This window comes from Siphateles boraxobius, unplaced genomic scaffold (genome assembly GCF_051911475.1).
Source record: "Siphateles boraxobius isolate OS27281-9 unplaced genomic scaffold, OSU_SipBor_1 46, whole genome shotgun sequence".
NCBI lineage: Eukaryota > Metazoa > Chordata > Actinopteri > Cypriniformes > Leuciscidae > Siphateles > Siphateles boraxobius.
In genome coordinates, this window is record NW_027509097.1 from 15,227,501 (window position 1) to 15,250,918 (window position 23,418).

General features: G+C 44.8%; 1 long non-coding RNA gene across 1 annotated transcript in view; it reads left to right on the forward strand.

Annotated features, from left to right (window-relative positions):
- Positions 1 to 22,852, forward strand: part of LOC143710073 (uncharacterized) — a 358,336-nt gene extending 335,484 nt beyond the window's left edge. Inside the window, exon 3 of the long non-coding RNA XR_013194473.1 lies at positions 22,843 to 22,852. This is a non-coding gene — a long non-coding RNA (uncharacterized LOC143710073). The remainder of the gene's footprint in view (positions 1 to 22,842) is intronic.
- Positions 22,853 to 23,418: the final 566 nt, after the last annotated feature.

The following is a 23,418-nucleotide window of genomic DNA, read 5'->3' on the forward strand; positions in this document are numbered from 1 at the left end:
TGCAAAGCCGACTCCGTGTTATAAATATGTTAGACCTATCACTTCTGCCACGAAAGATTGCTTCATCAATAATCTTCCTGATCAGTTTCATCATCTCAGCATCCCAGATAGCTTAGAAGAACTCGATATTGCAACAGAAACTTTTAACTCTCTATTTTCCAGCACTTTAGACACAGTTGCTCCGCTGCGCTTAAAGAAGATTAAAGAAAATAGTCCAACGCCGTGGTACAACGAGCACACCCGGGCCCTTAAGAGAGCAGCCAGAAAAATGGAGCGCAACTGGAAGAAAACAAAACTAGAGGTATTTCGGATTGCATGGAAGGAGAGCTCGATTGCTTACAGAGAGGCTTTAAAAGCTGCTAGATCTGCTTATTTTTCAACCCTATTAGAAGAAAATAAACATAATCCAAGGTATTTATTTGAAAAAGTGGCTAAACTAACGAAAAAGAAAGCTTCAAGCCCAGAAGTTTCCACGAAACACAGCAGTAATGACTTTATGAATTTCTTCACTTATAAGATTGATAATATCAGGGACAAAATTATAACTAAGCAACCGTCTACTACAGTATCACATCAGGGAGTGCATTGTAGTCTCCCTGAGGAAAAATTTGATTCATTTGTTGCTATAGGAGAAGAAGAATTTTGCTAAATCGTTAACTCATCTAAATCAACAACTTGTATGTTAGACCCTATACCGACTAAACTATTGAAAGAGATGCTTCCAGAGGTCATAGATCCTCTCCTCAATATCATTAATTCGTCTTTGTCTCTAGAATACGTACCAAAACCCTTTGAGCTGGCTATGATTAAACCGCTTGTTAAAAAAATGCAACTTGATCCTACAGAATTAGTCAATTACAGGCCGATCTCGAATTTGCCTTTTCTGTCAAAGATATTAAAAAAGGCAGTATCCTCACAACTGTGTTCCTTTCTTGAAGGAAATGCTATCTGCAAGGATTTTCAGTGCGGATTTAGACCGTACCATAGTACTGAGACTGCTCTCATTAAAGTCACAAATGATTTGCTTTTATCATCCGATCGTGGTTGTATCTCTCTATTAGTGTTACTTGATCTTTGTGCTGCATTTGACACCATTGACCACAACCTTCTCTTAAATAGACTAGAAAACTATGTTGGCATTAGTGGAATTGCACTAGCATGGTTTAAATCATACTTATCTGACCGCTGTCAGTTTGTAGCAGTAAATGAAGAGATGTCTTATCGGTCAAAAGTTCAGTATGGCGTACCACAAGGCTCAGTACTAGGACCGCTGCTGTTCACTCTGTACATGCTACCGTTAGGAGATATCATTAGGAAACATGGAATTAGTTTTCACTGTTATGCTGATGATACTCAGCTCTATATTTCCTAAAAACCTAACGAAACTTACCAATTCACAAAATTAACGGAATGCATAGCTGATATAAAAAACTGGATGACTAGTAATTTCCTACTACTAAATTCTGAAAAAACAGAGATTCTAATTATTGGACAAAAAACGTCCACACGCAATAACCTAGAATACTGTTTAACACTTGATGGCATCTCTGTCAAGTCTTCGTCGTCAGTTAGGAACCTGGGTGTGCTCTTTGATACCAATCTCTCATTTGAAAGTCACGTGTCTAGTATCTGTAAAAGCGCATTTTTCCATCTTAAAAATATATCTAAATTACGTCATATGCTCTCATTGACAAATGCGGAACAATTTGTTCATGCGTTCATGACCTCAAGGCTAGATTATTGCAATGCTCTACTGGGTGGTTGCCCTGTACGCTTAATAAACAAACTACAGCTGGTCCAAAATGCAGCCGCTAGAGTTCTTACCAGAACCAGGAAGTATGACCATATTAGCCCGGTTCTGTCAACACTGCATTGGCTCCCTATTAAACATCGTATACATTTTAAAATATTGCTGATTACTTACAAAGCACTAAATGGTTTAGCTCCGCAGTACTTGAGCGAGCTCTTAACCCATTATAGTCCTTCACGTCTATTGCGATCTCAAAATTCTGGGCAGTTGATAATACCTAGAATATCAAAATCAACTGCTGGCGGTAGATCCTTTTCCTACTTGGCACCAAAACTTTGGAACAATCTTCCTAACATTGTCCGGGTAGCAGACACAGTCTGTCAGTTCAAATCTAGACTAAAAACACATCTCTTTGGCTTAGCATACACATAACACATTATAGATTGCTATAATTCAATGTTAGGCTTCATAGTTTAGATCAGCCGGAACCGGGAACACTTCCCATAAATCCTGATGTACTTTGTACATCATAAGAAGGATGGCGTCTACGCTAATATTAGTCTCTCTGTTTATCCCGAGGTTTACCGCAAACCGCCGGATCCAGGCCATATCTAGATCTGAGGAAGGACCATCACATGGACACGACGACAACGCATCCCTGAAGTGCCAGCCTCATCAACACTGTGAAGGCCTCATGGACACCTCAACAAACTCATCTCCATACCGGCGTGATGACTCCGACCCCTAACCAGATGAACTGGATAAATATTGTGAAAGTTCTGATCCAATCTGACTTCTGACCTATTATGCCGCCTAAATCATAATCATACACTGTTCATTTGTTGGCCAAAGGAGGACTGGCCCCCCGACTGAGCCTGGGTTCTCCCAAGGTTTTTTTCTCCATTCTGTCACCTGATGGAGTTTTGGTTCCTTGCCACTGTCGCCTTTTTTTTTTCGCCTTCATTCGCCATTGGCTTTTGGCTTGCTTAGTTGGGGACATTTAACATTTAATTTTGAATTTAACAATACTATTACAACTTTCCTTTCCTTTTATCTCTGTAAAGCTGCTTTGAAACAATTTGTATTGTAAAAGCACTATATAAATAAAGGTGACTTGACTTGACTCATTGCATTATTTTTAAATAGTTTCTTTAACTTACTAAGTGTCCCACATATTTTTAGTTCCTCATGACAGTTATTCCATAAATTTACACCTTTAACTGAAATACAATGTTTTTTTTGCATTGGTCCTCACGTGGTTCTTTTTAAATATGCAAGTTACCCTTAAGTCATGTTGGCATTCTCTTTCTTTGAACAACCCCTGGATACTTTCTGGCAATTGATGGTTTTTTGCTTTGTACATGATTTGTAATGTTTTTAGTTCTACTAATTCTTTAAACTTTAGGGCCTTTAATTCAATACAATTAAATTCCATATTCCATATATTATTCCATATGCTTTTACTCAGAGCAACCTAAAAATTAGGAATTCTACACACAATGTCCAATAAATCATAGTCCAATGTCCTGGGTTCTGTAGCTAACACATCTTGATTGTACACAGTGATTTCAAATCACACACTGTGACAGTACCAGACAGGACCACATGTGACTTAGTGCCCCCTGTAGTTTACTGCAGAGTGCCACTGACAAACCTGCATTTGTGCATATTAACATTGGTCGTCATGACAACCACTAAGGAAACATTTTTGTCTGTTGATAACGCAGGCTCGGGGCTCAGGGCTGAGCGGTGTTATTATATAGGAGAGCGCACTGACAATTCCCATTAGATATCTTGAAATCAGTCACTGCCAAACCACACGGCTCTGTTACTGGTCTCCCTCATAACGAAGAGATGTAAGATGTATCATACATGATGGGCTATACTGGAACTGCCTCTTGACTCATCATTCAAGTACATTGCAAATTAAAAATAAAGATTCAAAACTGAAGTTGACACTGATCCCTCTCCACATTTGAAGCTTAATGTTAAAACACTTTCTACTATACCAGTTTAAGAGACAACTATCCTGTCGAGATCTGGCTTATTAAGGGTATTTCACAATGACAGTGACAAAGTGACCTGACATTGTTCATTTTTAAATAGAGCTGAAGACATGAGCAATTGAAACAGTTGGTAATGCAACTTTATGCAAATAAGCAGCAACATAATGGGCAGTAGCATCGCTAAATGTAGCAAAGCTATTCATTTGTAATGAGATGACAGCATCAACCAATAGGCTACAGCTTTCATTAACGATTCGGGAATGAATAACTCTTTTGATGTGGTTATTTTCAATGAGCCATTCGAACTGCTCTAAATCAAAAAAATCACAAGTTAGTTTTAGTTTGAATTGTTCAGGGCTGCGTTTCCCATACAACAGAGTAGCTCGCTCGCTTAAAGTAAACCATTGGAGAAATTAACTACCAAGTCACGATTGTTTCCAGAAACCGTATAGTAGGTCACACTTTAGAATTCTCACTATTAACTAACTAACTATTGCGACCTCAATAAATTCCTAATTACTGCTGATTAATAGTTGGTAAGGCAGTTGCATTTAGGTATTGGGTAGGAATTGGGTATGATTATGTAGAATATGGTCATTCAGTATTAGGCATTAATATTTGCTTTATAAGTACTAATAAACATCCAATATACTATTAATATTCATGCTAATAAGCAACTAGTTAATAGTGAGAAGTGGACCCTAAACTAAAGTGTTACGCAAAATTTAAACTGGAAAAGAAAAATAAACAACCCAATGACTACCCACATGATGATTATGTGATCACTCTGTGATTGCAGATTAACATTTTCATGGATTAATAACTTAAATTCTGCTACCAAATACAAAACTATTATATACCGCCAGAAAGGACTGCAACACATCATCATTTGAACTACTTTAGGTGCCGCTCTTGACATTTTCGCAATAAATAAATTATTGTGATTACACATGTCTGTCTGTTATGTTTTTTTCATAACTGTAGTAGTTAAGACATGGTTATGGGTAGGATTAGGGGTAGTATTAGCAGCTAACAATATATTGTTAATGCTACATTGCTACTAAATTGTCATTTTCCTACACATCTTTGTCCGTTTCATTTTATTCTTTTGATATTTTGAATAAAATGGGCATGTTTTGGTTTAGGAGTAGGGTTAAGGGATCTTACATTTATCTATAAAATGGTAGAAGGGAAATTATACAGATATCTTTATGATATGAATGACTTGTAATTATTTAACGTTTTGTATCAGTAAAAACGTAATAATACGTTTAAATGTTGCTAGTATGTCCACATTGTACGTTTTAGCATCCAAACGTACAAAAAAAGTATGTTTTGTGTCTTTGAAAGTTACGTATAAATACCTGCGTATTAACACTGAGACAAGTCTGACATCATGCCAACAAAAAAGTCAACTTTCAGCTTTTTTGGCAGAAAACGTCTCGGTTACTTATGTAACCCTAGTTCCCTGATAGGGAACGAGACGCCGCGTCAAGCTTTGGGAACGCCTCTGCGTGTGTGCGTCATGAAGCACGTATGGAATCAGTCCAATGGAGAGACGGAACATCATAGGCGGGTGACGTCATCGACCAGGAAACTATAAAGCACCCCCAAAACACAAGCGCGACAGCTTCTGATAGGCCTGAAGGAAGCGCTAACGGGCATGCTGGGAGTATGGCAGAACGACGCAGCGTCTCGTTCCCTATCAGGGAACTAGGGTTACATACGTAACCGAGACGTTCCCTTTCAAGGGAACTCGAGGTGCGTCAAGCTGTGGGAACGCCAATACCCACATCGCCATAGGAGCAAATTACCGTCATGTGGGAACTAGCGCACAGAGGACGAGAGCACCTGCGCCCCAGGAGTGGAACTTAAGTCCAAATCATAGAACTTAACAAATGTATGCGGTGAGGACCACCCTGCCGCATCACAAACATCACTTAGCGATACTCCTGACAACAATGCTTTAGAAGCAGCCATACTCCTCGAAGAGTGGGCTCGTACAGCCAAAGGTGAAGGCTGACCAGCCGACTCATAAGCAAGTGAGATGGCCTCAACCACCCACTTGCTCATTATCTGTTTAGACGCGGGACACCCTTTCCTGGGTGGCCCAAAGCACACAAATAACTGTTCTGATTTCCTCCACATGGCAGCTCTGTGGACGTAAGCGTCTAACGCCTGATCTGATGACACAAAAGGAGGAGGATAGAAAGCCTGCAGCACTGTAGGTCTAACAGCATTAGTAGGGACCTTAGGGACATAACCTGGTCTAGGGTATAGAAAAGCCTTAACCATACCAGGCGAAAACTCCAGGCACGAGGGTGCAACAGACAGGGAATCGCAGAATCGCAAATCTCCGATTCTCTTAAGTGAGGAGATTGCAAGCAGAAAAATAGTTTTATACGTGAGAAAATTCTCAGAAACTTCCTCAATAGGTTTAAAGGGGGCCAAAGAAAGGCCCTCTAGTACAATGGCCAAATCCCAAGTCGGCACCATCGTACGAACTGCAGGCCTCAGCCTCAAAGTGCCACGAAGGAAGCGAGTTATAAGTGGGTGTCTCCCAAGAGAAACTCCACTGAAAGGGACATGGAAAGCAGCTAGTGCCGCCACATACACCTTTAGTGTGGAGGGGGATAACCCTGCAGAGAAATGCTCCTGCAGAAACTCCAGCACTGCACCCACTGGGCCGTTAACTGGGTCCTGCCGGTGTTCTGCACACCAAGAAGTGAAAAGTTTCCACTTCAGGGCATATAACTTCCTCGTGGACGGGGCTCTGGAGTGAAGGATGGTCTCAACAACCTCAGTTGAGAGACCAGATTCTATGAGCTGGGCCCCCTCAGAGGCCAAGCCCACCGTTTCCACAACTCTGGGCGGGGGTGAAATATCGTACCGTCCTGCTGAGAGAGTAGATCCCTCCTGATCGGAATCTCCAAGGGAGAGCCGTCCAGAAGAGATATTAGGTCCGCGAACCATACTCGGGCCGGCCAGAAAGGGGCTACTAGAAGTAGGCTGACCCCGTCCCGGCTCTCCAGAACTCAGAACCCTCTCCAGAACTCCTGGTAGCAGAGCAACCGGGGGAAAAGCATACAGACGTGACCTCGGCCACGGCTGTACCAGAGCGTCCAATCCCAGAGGGGCTGGCTGACTGATGGAGAACCACAGATGACAGTGCGTTGTCTCCTTGGAAGCGAATAGGTCTACCTCGGCCGAAACTCAACCAAAGGAGCTCCACCACCTCGGGGTGGAGCCTCCATTACCCCGGCCTCGGCCCCTGCCTCGACAGGGAGTCCGCTACCACATTCAAATAACCAGGAAGATACATAGCTCTCAGAGACCGTAACTTCCCCTGGGACCACAGGAGGATCTAACGGGCCAACTTGTAAAGTGGACGCGACCGCAGGCCCCCCTGATGATTTATATACGAGACCACCGACAAGTTGTCTGACTGAACTAACACATGATGACCTCTGAGGTCTGCTAGAAAGTGTTTCAAAGCTTGGAACACCGCCAACATCTCTAGACAATTTATATGCCATGATAGATGATGGTCCTGCCACAGACCTTGGGCTGGACGACCATTCATGACCGCCCCCCACCCTGTGAGGGAAGCATCCGTCGTTAGCGTTACGCGACGACAAAGAGCCCCCAACACAGGCCCTTTGGATAGGAACCAGGTTTCTTTCCACATGACCACAGCACGAAGGCAGCGCCGCGTGACTTTGATCGTGCGGAGGGGATTTCCCCTCGGGGAGAATCCCTTGGTCCGGAGCCACCACTGCAGTGGTCTCATGTACAACAGGCCACAAGGTATAACGTTGGACGCTGCTGCCATCAGACCCAAAAGTCTCTGAAACTGTTTTACAGTGAGTAGCTGGCCTAGCTTTACTTGTTTCATAGCTGAAAGAATCGAAGCGATGCGGGTCGGAGAAAGTCGCGCCCGCATCGAGATCGTATCCCAAACGACACCCAGAAAAGTGGTCTTCTGAGAAGGAGATAATACACTTTTCTTTGCGTTCAGCCTCAACCCCAACTTTCTTATATGAGTGAGAACAACATCTCGATGCTGAACCGCCATCTGCTCTGTCTGAGCTAAAATCAACCAATCGTCGATGTAATTGAGGATACGAATGCCCTGAAACCTCAGGGGCGCTAAAGCTGCATCCATGCATTTCGTGAAAGTGCGGGGAGATAAAGCTAGGCCAAATGGAAGAACCTTGTACTGGTATGCCTCGCCCCCGAAGGCGAACTTCAGGAACTTCCTGTGTTGTGGAAGGATGGAAATATGGAAGTACGCGTCCTTCAGATCTATCGTGACAAACCAGTCCTCGGATCTGATTTGTGACACGATCTGCTTGATAGTGAGCATCTTGAATTTTAGCTTCCCTACCGAGCGATTCAACAGGCGCAGATCTAAAATTGGACGCAACCCCCCATCCTTCTTTGGAACGATGAAATATCGGCTGTAAAAACCTGACTCCAACCTGGGAGGAGGAACCCATTCTATAGCCCCCTTTTGAAGGAGCACTTTCACCTCTTGTTCCATTACCAGAGCCTGCCTGGGGCCCACCACTGTGGGCAGAACCACTCTGAATTTTGGTGGACGACACCTGAATTGGATAGCATAACCCTTTTTTACTGTGTGCAGAACCCACTGAGATATTTTTGGAAGGCTTTTCCACTCTGCGAGAAATACTACTAAGGGTACCAGTCTCTCGAGACTGGCCTCTGGTGTAACTTGAGCAGCAAACACAGCGCCCTGTAACGGCGCACTGGCAGGGAACGACTGGCTTAACTGCTCTGAGACCCTCCTCAGAGGGGGCGAGCGTCCCTCGGGAAAGCGCTCGCTGGGACTGTCTGTCCCCCGGCATGAAGGCGGGGTTGGCAGAACGGGCCCCTGAGGGCACCGAAGAAGAGCGGGCACCGTGTAATGCGTCGAACACCTCTCTCCCACGGCAGGGACCACCCTCAGCATCCTGACGCCAGTGGCTTCCTCTTTGCCGAAGCCTTCTTAGCCATAATAACTGTCCTCAGATCAGTTTTGCCAGAAGACTTCGGCTGAGAGTGCCGCGCTGGTCCCACTGTTTGGAAGGGGGAGCGCGAGACGCGACACTCTGCTTCTGTTGCGCCCTATGTGAGGAGCTGACTGACGGCCTGGACTGCTCCCGCCCAGCAGTACCGGGGACATGAATTTTAAGAGGCATACATTTCTGAAACGCTGCCGACTGTTTCTTCTCTTCCTGAAATCTGTCTATGACAGTATTGACAGAATCACCAAAAAGACCATGAGGAGAGAGCGGAGCGTCCAAAAGAAAAGCTTTGTCTTTTTCTTTCATGCCAGAGAGATTTAACCATAGATGCCTCTCTGCGGCCACCAGGGCTGCCATAGTACGGCCCATTAGCTTGGCCGACTCCTTGGTGGCGCGCAGAGATAAATCTGTAGCCTGACGCAGTTCGCGAACTACGCGAACTGCGTCTCCTCACTTTCGGGAGAGCGAGATGGCGAATCATCGACATCTCCCGCATCCAGACTAACAACATCCAGATCCTCAGAACTGGATAGTTGCAGTACTGGGGCCTCAGTTCGGGGGGAAGAAACCGCAGAGCGTGCTTCCGAACCCGAGACTGAGGCACTGGATCTAACAGGTAAGGGCTGAGATAGGGCAAAGCCCGTCCCAAGCCCCGCTGTTAGATCCATCTGTGATCCCCACGAATGACGTCGCCGCTCAGCCTCGGCATAAGCGGGACCCGATCCGCGGGGATCGCGAACCGAACCACTCTCCTCAAAGAGTGATCGGCGGGAGCGGAGCGTTCTAAGAGGCAAACGCTCACAATGCTCACAATCAGCCCCCTCGAGAGCTGACTGGGCATGCTGCACTCCCAAACAAACAACACATAAGCTGTGTGTATCCCCGCTCGTTAAATAGCGCGAGCAGGGAGGAACACACTTCTTAAATTTTTGTTCGCTCGCCATTGTCTCTCAATATAATATATATATATATAGTTTTTTGAAATAGTGAAACTCCTGCTTAGTGACAGACAAAAACACTTGAGACAGATCCACATATAGCGCTTACTGAAGGCATAGAAGCTGTCGCGCTTGTGTTTTGGGGGTGCTTTATAGTTTCCTGGTCGATGACGTCACCCGCCTATGATGTTCCGTCTCTCCATTGGACTGATTCCATACGTGCTTCATGACGCACAAACGCAGAGGCGTTCCCACAGCTTGACGCAGCTCGAGTTCCCTTGAAAGGGAAAGGATTTTAACAGTCCCAACACTGGTTTGAAAAAAACACATGCAAGTAGAAAAAAACACATGCAAATAGAAAAAAAACACGTGCAAATTAAGAAAACATATTCAACAGTTTCACAACACAACCAAATACAGAAACGCACTGCAAATAACACAGAAGTCAACGGAAATGTTTCCGGGGGAACCAAATAAGTGACGAACCCGGCTGGCACGTGCATACAGCTCAAAATTCTACTTTATTTTATTTATTTATTTATTTATTTTTTCGCAAAACATACAGAGATTACATTTTTATGACATACAACTTGTATCATCAGAATACAAATGAAAAAAGAGCAACGAGCTGAAAACTAAAATAAATAAATAAAAAAGAAAGAGAAGAAGAACATGATGGAAATATATTAATCTATACATCAGTTACACTGTACAAATTGTTTCATGTTATGTTTAAATTTTCATAAAGAAATGTTAGGTAATGTAGAGTAAAGTTGAGACACTGACACAGATATATAACGCATATTTTAAAAAAAAAATTGTAAAAAGATAGTATTTATTTACAACCGTTATGTTAACAGCATTATATTTCTGTCGTCAGAACAGCTATTCAGCTGATGGACACCGTGCTGCGTTGTCATGGGAACATCCCAGGTGAAAATAATGAGGAAATGACTTGTCTTTCGTTGCTTCCTTCATTAAGTGCGTTCCAAGCGGCTACATAATCGCACACTAGTGCCAAGCTCACTCCAAAGTCCACTTGAAGAGCTCTGCCGTCTGCCCTTCGAAGGGAGTAGGGAATAGGGATGCTCATGAGCAACAAAAAAAAATTAAATTGAATTTTCTAGCTGTATGCACGTCCCAGCCGGGTTCGTCACTTATTTGGTTTCCCCAGAAACATTTCCGTTGTGTTCTGTGTTATTTGCAGTGCGTTTCTGTTTTTCGTTGTGTTGTGAAAATTTGCAGCGCGTTTCTGTATTTGGTTGCGTTGTGAGTATTTGGAGCACACACGTGTTGTGAAACTGATGAAGATGTTTTTTTTTATTTGCAGTTGTTTTTTTCTATTTGCATGTGTTTTTTTCTATTTGGATGCGTTTTTTTTCTACTTGCATGCGTTTTTTTACTATTTGCATGCGTTTTCTTCAGTTGCAGCACGTTGAGCTCTCTCTGCCACCGTAAACAACTGCCTTTGGGACTATCATAATTGAACATGGCTTTGATTAACAGAGCTAAATCACATAAATGCCTAAGTTTTTTATTAAGTTCATCAGGTTTTGTAAATACACTCTGAACATATTTTTGTAATAAATTCTTTTTCATAAAAATATGACTTATCCAATTATTAATATTGTGTAATTATTAGTGTATATATAGGCTACTGTTACGACATTGCAATATTACAACATTTCCCTATAAACGTACTAAAATGTAAACAATTTAAAAATCCATTTATATCTGCATTAAAGGCCTTACAACATCATGTAAAAGGTGGGGAAAAAATCTGTATTGTGAACTTTGAGGGTTAAACAATTAAATACAGAATTAAATGTATGGATCTCAAACTTTTTGGCTCCTGCCGTCCCTCCATTATTCACAATAATATCTGAAGGCCCCATGATGAAGTGAATTAAAATAGGATTATCTTGATTTTTTTGTTGTTGTTTTGGCTTATTTTAATGCTTGTTTTGTCTTAATTTAAATAATTTTAAGTCATCTTGAGGACCCCAAGTTTGCTGAGGCCCCTTGTTTGAGAACCAGTGACAGAAGATAAAGTGTCTACTAAACGTTAGCTTGCTTATTTTTCTCAACAGCACAATATATTTAAAGAGGCTATAGTCTATGTTGAATTCAGAAATCATTGTAATTAACGACACCGGTGGCTATTAAGTGAACTGCAGCCAACCACTTATTTCTCGTGCTCGCACTCTTGCACACGTAATGTACAAGAGACTGAACGTGATTCAAGGCCCCGATATACTCACAGCAAAGTTATTTTTTCGTTCTTTGCTTAGAAGTAAAAATAAGTTGGCAATACCTTTGTAGCGCTATACTGTTAATGAACATCCAGATGCCATCCACGCTGAGAGTGACATTTAGATGAATATGCAAAAACATACTGTGCCCTTTCCTCTTAATAATAAAATGAACATAGAAAAAAATTGACAGTGGTGGCAAAACATTTCAAGTTACGAATGTAGCCAGGGTCCCCCGAGAAGGGGAATAAGACACTGCATATGGATTGATGCTATGGGGAAAGCCATCAGTGTGACCTGGTATCTGAAGCATGTGTATATACATGACAATTTCATTGGCCGATGACAGTCCTCACTACAGGAGCACCCATGAGTATAAGAGGGTGCCTGCATCGAGCCCGAGGCATGGCAGCGACATGCAGTGTCTCATTCCCCTTTTCAGGGAACAATGGTTACAGTGATAACCTGAGACGTTCCCTTTAGAAGTGGAACTGAACACTGTGTCTGGATCAATGCTATGGGGAACAAATACCCACTTCTCCATGCTGAAGGAATGCCTGCCTCATTAGCTGTGCCTATGCACAACCACAATAGGAATAGTATTATTGACTCTACGGACTTGTTTAGCTAGAGTTGGAAGCGTCAATCACACAGGGCATAATATTCCCTTGACCATTACCCAAGCTCATATGCCCAGGGACAAGGAAAGTCCCGGCCTTTTTTAACCTTCCTTCCTTCCTTGTGGGCCCAGCCTCAGCCACATCTGGCCCAGGAGCAGAGCTCTAAGATTTAGCTATGTCAGCTTCTTTAGCTTTACACAGCTATTTGGTAATACTGCCCATTTAAATACGCTACCTTGGCCTACTTCCTGAAAACCGCCGACCACTCCCTTGCCTCTCTAAACTTCCCAACTACCGTTTCTACAGATGTGCAAAAAAGCTTTTCACTTTTTCTCCTTGATGTATGCCTAGTTCAACCACAGATCCCTCTCTGTGGCCATCATCGCTTCCACTGAACAACCAATGGCAGTGGCTGTTTGGTGGCCCAAAGGGCCAGATCTGTGGTGCTGCAGAGCTCAGCGACTGCTTCAGGAGACAATTCCTGCCCCTGATCCAAATATTTAAGCAGGTCTACCTGGTATGACTGCAGCATCATCAGGCTATCATGTGCAAGGCACCACCAGTCTGACCTGCTGCTGCATTTGCCCTGCCGTTCAAGCATCAGGTGGTCCGTACAGCTTAGACTGCAGGGTCGGAGCCTTTAAAAATGATGCATCACACTGAGAGAGCCCGCAATCGTCTCTTCAATAGGAAGCTTCCTCACAAATCTCTGCTCATGCAATCCCTCCACATTCAAATCATTTGAACACTGGAAGGGATAGATGCGAGCTAAATACGGCTTTTTCCATGACAACTCCACCTCATTGTGAAGTTCAGGAAGAAATGGAAGGTTCATTCACGGTTATGGTCTGACAGGAACCGCAAGCCAAGTCTGCCATTAGCAACTTCCTGTCTTCTCGTATCCCCAAACTAGATCCAATCTAGTAGTGGCGCGTGCCATTTACCTCCAAAAACTCCTCGAACGCAGGGCTGGCAGGCTAAGAGGGCTCACTACAAGCGATATCTTCGTCCTCTTCAATCACATCTGCCTGGTTGAATGGTGCCAGAAACATCTCCCTATCTGCTTGATCTGTAGAGCTCCCCCGAGAACTAAACACGCTTGCTCTTCACCCAAACAAGAAATGTACAAGTGTGTCCTCAGGTGTCAAAAACCTTAAACACAGAGGCACACACTTCCTGAAACGCTTGTTCTAGTGCTTATCCATGATAAATCCCTTAACACCCGCTAGTACAAACAGACGACTCGTGAAGACATAAAAGGTGCCCTATTATACTCACGGTAGTGACATCATGAACTGTCGTCAGCCAATTCAATTGTTGTGTATATTCACATGCTTTAGACACTGGTCACACTAATGGTGTTCCACATAGTGTCGATACAGACGCAGTGTTCCATTTCAAAGGGGAACAGCAGTTAAGAAAGCATAACCATAGTGATGTGGATATTTTTTCACCAGCTCTGCGTTCCCCGGCATCATGACAGATGAGGTAATTAAAATTACACTGTTATGATAGTGTTATTATAAAGTATGTGTGAGACTATAGACTATATCTGACTATGTGAGACTATATTTTGAATTAATCCCTTTTCTTTGCATGACACATTGACATTACAACACAGAATGGCTCTTTTGGCTTTTCCTGAACATTGTATAAGCATTAGTTTAATGTGTAATTTGGGACAACGTGCAGAAATGTCACATTCTTTTGATTTTCCCGGCAAAAATGTCCAAAGTCCTTCACATAAAAAAAGTCTGTCAACAGGTTTTCATAGACAACCTAGTAAGTAGGGGAAGGTCGCGTTTATTAAGTTTCCTTACAAGCTGTTCATTGGCAATAAAAAAACAATAACTACATAAAAATTCTTACATATAGCCTCTTTAAGTCTACTGTACATGTCATGCTTCTAACCATGTATTGGAACTGTAGTTCCACGCACACAACTGTGAAAGGTGGTTGGAATTATGGTTTTAGGAAATACTCAATTATTGAACTATGTTGCTAACGACAGATCTTGGCTAATGATGCTTTTGGGGAAAGCATCCCAGAGTGGATCAAGTGAAAATGACGGTTTTGAAAATAATGAAATAGCATCAATATAGCAATCGTAATGTAGCTTGTAGTATAGCTACTTTCTCTAAAGGGTAGATTTCAGCTTAGCTTAGCTATTTTTTAGTTCGTTGAGTAGTTCGTTGCTTAGCTCAAAAACTACAAATTTTAGGGTAGACAGTGATTCACCACCTGATATAGTTGGATTCAGCAGTCAAATAGGAAAGCTTACCACAAACCAATATTACAGACAACAACCAGCATTTTAATCAAGTTGATGAAGTGTTTAAAAAAAAAATATATATATATATATATATTATTATTATTATTATTTTTTTTTTTCAAACACTTCATTCACTTGACTATGTGAGCTCTTTATATCACTTCCCGCCAAAAGGGGTGGGGTTTAGCATATAAAAGTCAGGCTCGGTAGGCAGCTCACTGATTTTCATCTGTTCAGCGAAGCCCTTCGCATCGCTGGACTCTGAGAGAAGCCGCCGCCGTCGAAACCAGCGACCAGCACACAGAGGAAAGAGCCTGAGGAAGCCGGTCGTCTTCGCCGCCTTCAGCCTTCCGTGCCTGCTACGCTATCCGGCGACAAGTATCCTTTTATTGCTTTGCATTCTGCGGCTCTTCGCCACCGCGAAACTCACTCTCTAAAAGAGCGCGAGGCATTTTTCTCGAAATGCCACGCATGTCCTGTGGCTCGTGTAGAGCCCCGCTCAGCGCAGGAGACAGCCACTTGATCTGCGCTCTCTGCCTGGGCCCAGACCACGTAACCTTTGATTCGGAGGCTGCGTGCACTGTGAAGCGCTTCTGCTGTCGACCCTGCGGGCTTGACTCGAGGCCTTCAACGTGGAAGCTGTCACTCTGCCCTCTGGACCGCGCAAGAAGAAACACCGTTCACAGAGACCACCGGAGCCTGAGGTCACTCTGGAATGCTCACCGGAGTATATCCTGCCAGCTTCTCTCTCTCCTTCTCTGCCCCTCCCGGACGCGCTGCTGCCGGCTTTGGCCCTCACTACCACCACCTCAGGAGACAATGCTGAGGGAATAGACCCAGGTGACAGCTGTTCCATTCTGGCATCGGACAGCGAAGAGTGGTCTAGTTCTCATCAATCCGCCTCCTCCTTGATCCAGGAAGGCTACAAAGACTACTGCAGCGGTGTATTCGGCAGCCAACGAGCCGGTAATGCAACCCGCTCACCTGCACACAACCGCCGTTGCTACGGTGACCCAGACAAATCTCTCAAAAGACGTTTGAGTCCCGCCGCGGCCGGACCACCATTGAAACATCTCTACCTGTTAGTCCCCTTAGAACAGGCTACTGCAGCGATGTATTCGACAGCCAACGAGCCGGTAATGCAACCTGCTCGGCTGCAAAATCTCAAGAGTATAACATCTGGTTATCCGGCTCTTGCCGTGGTGCTCTAAGTGTAGAAAATGTGCCCACATTTCAGGGTTCACCCCTACATGCAAGCACGATACCCCCGTGTCTCTCACACACACAGAGCCCACTCTCATAAAGCTGGCAAATGCCGCTCGAGTGCTGGATGTAGGAAATGTGCCCACAACTCTGTGCTCACGCCTACTCTCTGCCCGCTCTGTCAAACTGCCAAAACAGCCTCATATCGGTCAGCTTACGAATGTAAGTTACGTGCCCGCTTACGAGCGCTCACGCTTACTAGTAAACGCCTGGCACTGCTCGCGCATCACAAAGTTATCACAAAACGTTCCCCGTTCAAAGCAACCGGGACGTCACATGTGGAACAGCCAGCCTTCGCTGTCAACAAGCCGCCGTATTCAAGCACCGAGGGCGCGCGCACCTCGCCCATACCTCCAGTTCAGTTTCCCCACCCCACGAAGCGTGGCGATCGGAACCCGGAGGCTATTCTGCCCATGGCTATGAATATAAGTTACGTGCCCGCTTACGAGCGCTCATGCTTACTAATAAACGCCCGGCGCTGCTCGCGCATCACAATGTTATCTCAGACGTTCCCCGTTCAAAGCAATCGGGATGGCACATGTGAAACAGCCAGCCATAGCTGTCAACGAGCCGCCGTATTCAAGCACCAAGGGCGCGCGCGCCGCTCCCATACCTCCAGTTCAGTTTTCCGAGCCCACGAAGTGTGGCGATCAGAACCCGGAGGCTATTCTACCCATGGCTATGAATGTAAGTTACGTGCCCGCTTACGAGCGCTCACGCTTACTAATAAACGCCCGGCGCTGCTCGCGCATCACAAAGAAGGGTATAATGTCTGGTTATCCGGCTCAGGCCGATGGTGTCATAAGTGAAGAAAAGGTGCCCACATCTCAGTGTTCACCCCTACACACAAGCACGATACCCGTGTCTCTCGCTCTCACAGAGCCCACTCTCTTAAAGCTGGCGAATGCCGTTCGAGTTTTAGATTGCAGGAAGCGTGCCCACAACTACGTGCCCACGCCTACTATCTGCCCGCTCTGTTGCACGGCCAAAGCAGCCTCATATCAGTCAGGTTATGAATGTAAGTTATGTGCCCGCTCACGAGCGCTCATGCTTACTAACAAACTTTTTGCCCCGGGCGCCGCTCGCGTATCACAAAGTTATCACAAAACGTTCCCCATTCAAAGCAATCGGGACGTCACATATGAAACAGCCAGCTACCGCTGTCAGTGAGCCGCCGTATTCGAGCGCAGAGGGCGCGCGTGCCGCGCCCATACCTCCGGTTCAGTTTCCCGAGCCCACGAAGTGCGGCGATCGGAACTCGGAGGCCATTCTGCCCCTAGCTATACATGTAAAAACATGGCAAGGGATTCCAGGGATATCAGAGTGGGTGCTAAGCACAATAAGACAGGGCTATTCACTACAGTTCGCTGGCCGCCCCCCTCACTTTCGAGCACGGAGAGAGACGAAAGTGAAAGAGGAAGTAACGCATCTACTCCATGCAGAAATGGCCAAACTGCTGTGCAAAGGGGCTATAGAACCAGTAGCTCCTTCTTTGAGCGAGTAAGGCTTTTAGAACAGCCGCTATTTTCTCGTACCCAAGAAGGAGAAAATCAGGACATGCGGATTCTGAACTATTTGGACGATTGGCTGATTCTGGCACAGTCAGAGATAGAACTTTTATCTCACAGAACAGTGCTCCTTAGTCATCTGGAAAGCCTGGGTCTCACAGTCAACTGGACCAAGAGCTCATTACTGCCCAGTTAGTCAGTTTCATTTCTGGGGATAGAACTGGACTCTGTGGCTATGACGGCCCGTTTATCGACATAGCGCGCACGCACCGTGTGCGACACCTGGCCGCGTCTTTCCAGAAGGGCAGCGTCGCTTCTTCTTCTTCTCCACCTTTTACGCAGATAGAGGTCTTCTTTGCCGAACTGTCCCGGAGGTGGCGAGATAATTGCAGATTTCATGGTTAGTATGTGATTAGGGGTGAGGGGTTCTGGACCGGTAGGATCGTGAAGATGTTCAACGCTCAGCGGTCTGCTGTTGATTATGGCCATTGTCTCGTAAAGAAATGTTCTCAGAGTTGTAGTATCAAGTCGACTTGCAGACTTGTCGAGCATGGCATTCAGGATACTTCGGATCGTTCGAATCTGGCGCTCCCAGACTCCGCCCATGTGACTCGCTGAGGGAACATTCACTACAAATTCACAACTGATTGCTCGCAGACATTCTTGATCCATCCCTTTGATCAACTCAGCAAACTCTCTTCCAGCGCCCATGAAATTTGTTCCCTGATCACATCTTAATTGGCGTACAGGTCCTCTGATGGCTATGAACACTCGAAGTGCATTCATGAAAGCGTCTGTGGTCAGATCGTCAAGCGTCTCTATGTGTACGGCTCTAGAGCACAAGCAGGTAAACAACAATCCATATCGTTTTAATTCCTTTCTTCCTTCCTTTATGATGAAGGGGCCGAAACAATCTATACCACTAAATGTAAAGGGAGGGGATGTCTCTGTTCTCTCTTCCGGTAGATCGGCCATTTGTTGAACCTCAGTAACTCTTCTGTATCTTCTACATTTTACACACTTGTAGATGTGTGAAGAGACCACGTTTCCACATCCCAAGATCCATACTCTGTTTGCGCGCAACTCATTCATGGTTATGCCTCTTCCTTGGTGGTGTACACGCTCATGATGATGTTTAACGAGCAAGGCTGACACGTGAGATTTCTTCGGAAGTATTACGGGATGCTTAACGTCATGATGCAAGGATGATTTAGATAGCCGTCCTCCTACCCTGAGGACACCATTCTTGTCCAAGAAGGCATTTAACTTACGCAAACTGTTGTGCTTGTTCAAGGTACCTTCTTTCTGGAGCTTAATCCTTTGGATATCTTCAGCGAAGGCATCCTTTTGCACCAGCTTGATAATGGCTATTTCAGCTTCCGGGCGAGAAACACAAGACTAGTTGCATAATTCATTTTTGGCTGAACTGTCTTGAATTCTCTGATGCATCTCTTAAGCCTGGCGACAGCTCTCACTGCTCTGGACCAGTCGGAAAATTTAGTAAAACGGTTCACCATTGAATTCACTTCCTTTGTCTTAACTGTGCAAACGTGGGTTTTCCGAAGCTCCGGGTCAGTCCTTTCTATTTCTCCCACCGTTTCCTCTTTGTGTGGGAGATTCCTCTGCCACAGAAAGTCGGGTCCCTTTAGCCAGTTAGACTCTTTCAGCTGAATGGCACTCAGCCCTCTTGAGGCGTGGTCAGCAGGGTTGTTTTCGGAGCTGACATGGCGCCATTGCTCAGGGTATGTACTGGATTTTATGCGTTGAATTCAGTTGGCAACAAACGTGTGAAATCTCTTGGCATCGTTATTCACATAGCCAAGGACCACCATCGAATCGGTCCAGTAATACTCTTGCAGGTTTTCAACTTCAAGTTCCCTTCTGATGACATCACCGTTACGGACTGAAGTCACAGCTGACGACAGTTCAAGCCTTGGGATAGTCGTTAACTTGGTAGGGGCTACTCTCGCTTTCCCCATTGACGAGTGAGCAACTGACCTGCCCTGTTTCACTTACTGCACGGAGATATGAACATGCACCGTAACCACTGAAACTTGCATCTGAAAAATTGTGAAGTTCGTGCAGAAGAACCTTGTCGAAGTTCGTTGGATGGTAACTTCTTGGGATCTTCAGGACTGCCAATGCAGGCAGGTCTCCAAGCCATGAGTCCCATTGTGGCAGAATGTGCTCAGGAAGATCTTCGTCCCAAATCGACTTTTCTCTACATAGTGCCTGAAGTATCTGTTTGCCGACTAGTAGGAAAGGGGCAACAAATCCTAGTGGGTCGTAAACAGAGGCTACTGTTGAGAGAACTCCTCTCCTTGTAAGTGGATTTTTCTTGACTACAACCCTGAATTGGAATTCATCTGCTTCGACGCACCACTGAACTCCAAGTGCTCGCTCAATGTGAAATTCTCCAAAAGCCATGTCTAGATCTTTAGTTTCTGCACATTCTTCGGGCGGTATTGTGGCAATCACTTCTTTATTATTTGACACAAATTTGTGTAGCCGAAGATTTGCTGTTTTGCATAAGGCTATTGCCTCCTTCACAAGATGTACAGCTTTGGGAAGTGACCACACGCTGGTTAAGCCATCGTCGACATAAAAGCTTCTCTGGATAAACTTGATGGACTCTTCGCTGAACTTTCCATGACCCTGCGATGCCAGATACTTGAATGCAAAGTTGGAGCAGCCGGGGGATGAAGCTGCCCCAAACAGGTGTACCTTCATCCTATATACAGAGGGTTTGGAATCCAGATTGCCTTCATCCCACCAGAGAAATCTCAGGTAGTCTTGGTGTTCCTTTGCGACATGGAATTGATGGAACATTCTTTCGACGTCGCACATTATGGCAATTGGACCCTTCCTAAATCGACACAGCACTCCAACTAATGTGTGGTCAGGTCTGGACCAGTCAAGAGGTGATCATTCAGAGAGGGTTCATGGAAGCGTGCTGAACAATCGAAAACCACCCGGATCTTTCCTGGTTTGTGGGGGTGGTAGACTCCGTGGTGCGGAATATACCATGCAGGTTGATTATCCAGTTCGGACCTTGGAATCTTCTCAGCATCCTTTTGGGCTATTATGTCATTCATGAAATCAACATAATCTTTGTGGTACTGTTTGTCTCTCCTCATTTGTCGCTCCAATGAGATGAGTCTATGAACTGCAGACTGTTTATTATCTGGGAGACTAGGTTTGTCTGTCTTGAAAGGAAGTGGCAGTTCATAGTGGCCATCTTCCTTCTGCCTTATGCCTTCTCTTGCCTTGGATAAGAAGAGCATGTCTTCCTGAGAAACTGAGTTATCATCTGCACTGTGATCGGTGAAGTCGAGTTCAAGTGCCTTGATTACATCTGTTGGAATGATTTCCTTCACATGGGTTCTGCACACAAAATGCACTTCTCTCTTCAGATCAACAGATGGCTTTACTGCTGGCATCACTTGTCGCACTAAGGCTCTGTGACTGATTCCTATCGCATCACAGAAATCACTTGCCGGGTACGAGCAGCCGACAATACTCCAGCCGAGGTCAGTTCGTTGTGCATATGGCTGATTTTCCTCCCCAGACAAGATCTCCTTGGGAAGAAGGGCTTGTTGACAGTTATAACCGATCAAAAGGGCTATTTTGCAATCTAATGGAGGTGGAATCTTGTCCGCCAATTGTTCCAGATGAGGCCATTTTAGAGCTGTTTCTGAAGTTGGGATATGCAGCCTGTTCGCCGGAATAAACTCTCTCGTGAAAACCACTGGCAATAAGATCCTCTTCTCAGAGTTGTATCCTCTCACTTGCAGATTCGTCAGTTTCTGACAAGGTATGACTGTTGACCTTGCTGACATTGTAGACAGCTGCAAACTGACATTCTCCTTGTTCGTATTGAGCTCTTGGGCTACTTCGTCGAGGATAAATGTTGTGTCACTCTGTGTGTCCAAGAGTGCATAGACAAGGACTTCTTGATCTGGCCATTTTGTGGATGACACCCAAACTGGTATGGTCGTGGAAGTTTGTGTGTTTATGCCTTCTTGTCTGACTGCATTGGTGATTGCTGCTGCAGATATTTCTTTGCTGTCAGATTTGTCCTTTGAACAATCTTCTCCCTTCAAAGGGGAAGGCCTTTGATATTCTTTGAACTTGTCATCATGCAAACACGTAGGATGTCTCTTCTGACACCTTTCACATGTGCTCTTATTCTCACATCTTCTTGAATGATGACCAGTCTGCAAACATCCAAAACAGAGTTTCTCTGCACGCACAAACTTGACACGATCTGGAACTGTCTTCTCACCAAACCTTCTACACTTAGCCAAGACATGTCCGGTTCTTTTACAAAAAACGCACGATGAGACACTGCTCTGTGCCGCATTTGTGTACAATGCCTTTGCTTGAATGGGTTGGTTTCGAGAATATCTTGGTTTCACGCTTTCCATACTCTTAAGTGCTTGCATTGAAGATATAGGATCACAAGCGAGATCTGATTCCTTTGATAGGAAGTCTACAAACTCCTTGAATTTTGGGTACCCAGCATTTGCTTCTCTGGCTTCCATCACTTTGCGGTTCCATCTTGACACTAACCAATCTGGCAACTTTAGCAGGATTTTTTGATTCTCATTGCAGTCATTGAGAACTTCCAATGTCTTAAGATGAGGCATTGCTGCTTCACAGCTCTTGAGGAAGTCTGTAAACTCTCTTAGTTCACAACCATCTTTAGAGCTTATTTTCGGCCATGCATGCAGCCTGTCTCTGAAGGACTTCCCAATTATGAATGGGTCTCCGAAACGCTTTTCCAACAGCTGCCAGGCAGAGTCATATGCTGCTTCTGTGCCTAGTAGGAAGAATCCTTCGACTGTTTTCTTTGCAGCGCCACCCAAGTACTTTCTTAGGTAATACAGCTTTTCGTTCTTTGGAATGTTTTTCCTATCAATTAATGTTTCGAAAGAAAGCTGCCAATCTTTGAACTTCAGAGGATCTCCCATAAATAATACAGGTTCTGGCGTTGGAAGGCGGTTGGCACTCATAGCTTCTGCAAGCGCGCTCACTAAATCCGAGTTATTTTGCATTTGAGGCGTATATGTTAAAGCTGGTGGAGCTTGAGATGTCCATTGCGGAGATTGGGAATGAAGACCTTGATTTGCGATTGGGGAAGATCGATAAATAAATGGAGAACTTGAGGCCTGGAGGGTTTGGGTCGTGACTGGTAGAGATTGAGGAAAAAATGGAGGGCTTGAGGCATGGAGGACTTGGGCCGTGACAGGTAGAGATTGGGAATTGGCTGGGAGACTCGTGAAGCTAGGAATTTGAAGTTCTCCTGCTGTTTCAGCATGCAGCAAATCATTTACTTCAGAATGTCCTTCTACTTCATCATAGACCTTTGCTCGAGCTCTTGCAGCGTTCAATTTCTTGATTTCTTCTAAACGTTCAAGCTTTATTCGCTTGTCCTGCATTGCTTGTTGTCTAGCCATGTCCTCAGACTCAAATTGTGCCATACATTGTCTACTTTCAACCTCTAGCCTTTGAAGTTCAACCACTTCCTTTTCTTGTTCCTCCAACACTGCCAAAACTTCCTGAGATGCAGCAGCTTCAGCCGCAGCTTCATTTCTTTTGACTGAGTGGATGCTCGAATGGGTTGAACCACATCTTGATTGATGAGACGGTGGTCTTGATAAAGAGCCTGTTGAATCTAGGATCGATCCAACATCAGGCCAAGGTTCTTCCTCCATATCTGCTGCATGTCCCTTCAATTGCCTATGAGCCCTTTGAACAATGAATCCTGAAAGCGATAGGC